The sequence below is a fragment of the Oryx dammah genome, unplaced genomic scaffold, assembly GCF_014754425.2.
Source record: "Oryx dammah isolate SB20612 unplaced genomic scaffold, SCBI_Odam_1.1 HiC_scaffold_17, whole genome shotgun sequence".
Lineage (NCBI taxonomy): Eukaryota > Metazoa > Chordata > Mammalia > Artiodactyla > Bovidae > Oryx > Oryx dammah.
Window position 1 is genome coordinate 43,947,829 of NW_024070201.1, and position 5,027 is coordinate 43,952,855.

At 38.9% G+C, this 5,027-nt stretch overlaps 1 pseudogene; it reads right to left on the minus strand.

Moving 5' to 3' along the window:
* Nucleotides 1-316: 316 nt before the first annotated feature.
* LOC120875870 lies at nucleotides 317-1,684 on the minus strand (annotated as a pseudogene).
* Nucleotides 1,685-5,027: the final 3,343 nt, after the last annotated feature.

The window sequence follows — 5,027 nt, forward strand, 5'->3', positions numbered from 1 at the left end:
GTGATGGGGGACATCCTCTTAAAAAAGATTGAATCTGATCCAGAATCTCTTAATATGATATCCTAAATGTCAATAAAAGTCACTGTCATACCAAGAACTAGAAAAATCACAGTTTGATGAGGAAAGGCAATATATGCCTACATCAAAATGAAAAACATGCTGAAATTATCTAACAAGGATTTCAAGGTGGCGGTAAACAAAGCTTCAACAAGCAATCATTGAAATTCTGTTTCTTTGTTAAAATCTCAGCAAAGAAATAGAATTATAAAATATAACCAAGGGAAATTTCTAGATCTGAAAAACATAATCTCTAAAGTTAAAAGGAAACAATGGGATTAAGCAGAAGTGTCAGCACTGTATATGACATCAACATATCTTCACAGAGTAAGTCACTGTCCTTGGCCTCAAGTAGACAAAGCCAGCAAATCCATAGTGTATGCACACCACAGTGAGAAGCAAGTTGAGAAGGCCTTATGCCTCCCCTTGGCAGAAGGCATCTTCATGACTATTAACCCAGTGAAGACCTAGGAAATCATAATTAAAATGAAGCTGCCCACCAACACAAAGTCAGCACAAAAATAGCCATTTCACGAGAGAGTATAGTCACAAGCAAGGCAGACCACAGGCAAGATGTTGCAAAAGAAGTGCAGGATGGTGTTGGAGTCACAGAAAGACAAGTTGAATACAGTGGTGACGGTGCACACAGAAACCAGGAACTTAACCACGACCCAATCTGCCAACATCAGGTGAAAGTAGACCTTATTGGTCATGAGGATGGAGTAGTGGAATGGGTCGTACATATCAGTGTACCAGTCATAAGCATGGCAGCCATGATGAAGCAGTTACTGCCAGACAGGAAGAACATCTGTGTGGCACACTCAGGAAGAGAAATGGACTTTCTGTCTGATAGCAAGCCCACCAACATGTAGCGGATGATTACCATAGCGATACAGGTTTCTTTAAAAGTTTTTTTTAACTGGAGGGTAATTACTTTACAATATTGTGATGGTTTTTGCCATACAGCAACATGAGTTGGCCATAGGTATACAAGTGTCCCCTCCCTCTTGATCCCCTCTCCTGGCTCCCTCCCCACTCCATCCCTCTAGGTTGTCATAGAGCACCGACTTTGGGCTCCCTGCATCATACATCACACTCCCACTGGCTATCTATTTTATACATGGTAATGTATATGTTTCAATGCTATTCTCTCAAACCTTCCCACCCTCTCCTTCCCCTACTGTGTCCAAAAGTCCATCCTTTATGTCTGTGTCTCCTTTGCTGCCCTGCACACAGGATCATCAGTACTATCTTTATAGATTCCATTTATATGCTTTAATATATAACATCTGTCTTTTGCTCTGACTTACTTTATTCTGTATAATAAGCTCTAGGTTCATCCACCTCATTAGAATTGACTCAAATGCATTACATTTTTTATAGCTGAGTAATATTCCATTGTGTATATATACATGGTACAGGTTTCTGAAAATGAGAGACCACAGAGGAAAAAATACATGGGGGTTTAAAGGTTGTGATTGAGCTTTATGGCCACCATTATGGATGCATTTGCAGCTAGGATGGTCATATGGGAGAAGAAAGTCATCACAAAGAGGAGATTTTGCATGTCTGAGAAACTGGAAAATCCCCACAGAAGGAATGTGGTCAGTGTGGTATGATCACCCATCCTCCTGGTGCACGCAGAAATTTTCCTTCACAGGTACAAGGTTATTGAAATGAAGATTCTGAGATAAGTAGAAACTATCCTTATTTACCAATGTCACCTAGACTTTAATCAAGGGGAGGGACCTGAGCTTCAGGGCACCTCTTCATGGGAGAGTCTGAGAATGTGATGCTAAATGCAGTTGACTGAAGTCAAGTTCAGCAATTAGAGTAGTGAGAATGATTCTACTCTGGGAATCTGCATAAATGACATAGAGTGAGCCCAAGTGTCTTCTTGGATTACACTCACAAAAGCATTCTTATGTCTCTTTTCCAAAATGTATCTGCATGTAAGAGGGAAATATAATAAAATTGCTTTGTTCTCACCCACAGGGTTTTGTAATGCTGCATTTTGCAAATGCTCTGTCAGATATAATGGTAACCTGGCACTCAGGAGTGCTTCATAAACTATTGACTGAATGACTAATTCAAGCATTTAAATCACTTATAATATAACTTATAAAAAAATTAGGGAGATAGGTGAAAGCTTTCCCAAAGAACTTTGAGTTTTCCTTCAATGAAATCCTCTCCCATCAGTTTCACCATGCAGTGGCTCTGAAAGTAATGATTCTGACAATGACCTGACCACATAAATGTATTTCACATATTGTGACTTCTACTGGGTTTCCATTCATGGTAATATTTAAAACTTGATATATATTTAAAATATCATTAGTTCTTAATATATATCAAATATATATCATAACTTTAAGTTCTTAATAATTTCTAATTGAAGGTTTTTTTTCCAGATGTCTAATAAGATATTAATGGACTAGCTTGGAGTCAAAATGATTTTGAAGGTAATGTCTCAGAGTGGCATATTCTGGTCATAATGTTCTAATCAAATTTTGGCTTTTTAAGCAAAACCTCCAGGACATTTTCTAGCAAAGTGGTTTGCTTTGAAGTACAGACCTGAATGGAATAAACTCAAATTCCTCAGATCAATTTTGTAAATAATATTTCTATTTCAATTTTTCATTAAACATTTGCTCTCATAAGAGGTGAAGACAGACATGAAAACACTCCGTAGAATTTTGATTTTAACTTCTGTCATTGTTGAAGGGGCAGGGGAAGAAAAAAAAGGGAGGAATCAGTGGTGGAAAATGAAGGAGTGTGCAAGAGAAATAAACACTAACTGGAAATTATTCTGCAAGACTAACACATTTGAAGAGTTACTTGTTTGTTTGTGTTTTTTTTTGGACTGTAGCTATGGGCAAAGAATACAAGAGGAGTCAGGACAGGTAACCAGCACCCACTTAATATCCATAATATGTCAGACAATATGCTGGGGCTAGACAGAGCTGCCTCACATAGTCCTCAGAAGTCTGGGAGCTTAGAATTTCTATTTTGATTTTATAAACATAAAGTGAGTTTTAGAGTGGTTAAGTGATTATGGAAGTTATGAATTTATTCAACACATATTGACTACATGCTTATGATGGGCCAGACAATTTACACACATGAAACATAAAATGTAACCAAATGTATATGATCTCTATGATGAAAAAATGAATGCCTGCTTTGGTTTGTGGAGTCAGGGAAGCCCTTGAGAGCATTAACCGCATGGTTCACAACCAATTCAAAGACCCTAAGGTGGGAAACTCATCTACCCAAGCAATCTTTCTAGACCCAAATGGCTTGTCTTTGAGACCCTTCCACTCTCCTCTGAAGGTTTTTGTCTATTTACCTCCAAAGGAAACATTTTTCCTTTATTGCTTTAACTATCACTTACCTTGTACGACTCTAATTCTCACTTCTACCGTATAGGAATCTCCCATTTCCTCTGACACATTTCCAGGCCAAAATGTCCTTCATGTATTGAATGTAAGATTTTCAGAACAGAATTGGTCATATTTCCCTCCACATGTCAGGGTTCCCTGCTGTACTTCCTGACTGAGTTACTTGCAAACATCTGAGAGCTACCATCAGACCCCAGTTTTGGTTTCTTTCTCATATTTCTGCATTTAAATTCAGTGCCAAAATTCCAGGTGTCCTTTTGCCATTACCTTTTTGTTGTTGCTGTTTGTTTTTATTCTCTCTGCTCTTGTCCTGGAACTATCCAATAGAGTCAATATGATACCTAGGTAGTTTTCCATTAGTCACAAATTTGCATTTTTATTCACTGCATCATGACCAGATATTCGATTCCTAAACAGAGGACATAAAGTCACTAATGGTATTGAAGAAGGAATTCACAGGGCCTGGACTCCATCTTAGGCCTGTTCATGCTGATCATGCTCAGCTACCTTTCCAATGGACTCTGAACTCTGTGTTTAGTGCCTATGAAAATAACAACAACAGAAGGATAAGACCCCCTCCAAACAGGGGAACCTTGAAGATTGTATCTAGGTTACTCATTGCCTAAGAGAAAACATACACTAACCACCCCTTCCTCCAGACAGGCCATAAATTTTTCTGTATCTATTGGAGTGTAACCTCGGGTTTATTGATTATTGGCTAAATGTTTGACTGTTTGAGCACATGAGCACATAGCATGTGGATGATGGGGTTATTGGGATTGTATTTTCCTTGGTTTATGTAAGTCTCAAGGAATTTGGAGTGGTGGGTTCAGACATGTACACATGGGGTATAAAAGATTTTCGCAAGTGCTGGTTGGGGGTCCTTGGCTAAGAGGAGACTCTGCCTTGGGCCTGCTGGTGTAATAAACTGCACTCCACTATCTGCATTGTCCTTCTGAGTGAGTTTGTTTCCCAGAACATGTGGCTACAACAGTATCAAAAATAGTGAATAGATACACACTGATTATAAGAGGAAAGCCAAACACACCAGTATGATATCTGATGCTCATCACAAATGGATCCCTAGGTACTACTCCTGGCTGTTTCCACCACATGCCCCTGCCTACCCTACACTCAAACCAGACAGCAGTGCGCTCTGTTTTCCAAACACATCGCTATCCTTCATGCTGCTGTGTCTTTGCATGTGGTGTCCCCTCTGCCTCAGTCTCCCCTCTTCTATTTTACTTCTATTAGACTTTTGCTCATTTTTCAGAAACTAGCCTGAATTACTTTGATTTTTCATCCTCTCTTGTTGTCCACATTTTCTAGATTCCAGGAGCCTAACTAAAAAATGTCTCCTGCTTTCTACTCCATCACTCAAATGCGTTTTTGCCACAGCTCTATTCTTTCCCTCTCCTGGTCCTTCACCTCTTACCAGCTTTTCTGTGTTCAATCTGCAATCCCTGTACATCAAATTTTAGATTTTTAGATATCTTCTGCTTACAAACTAGATAATTCTAATAGCTTCTAAACCTCACTGCATGCTTCAGCTATACCATCTCATATATC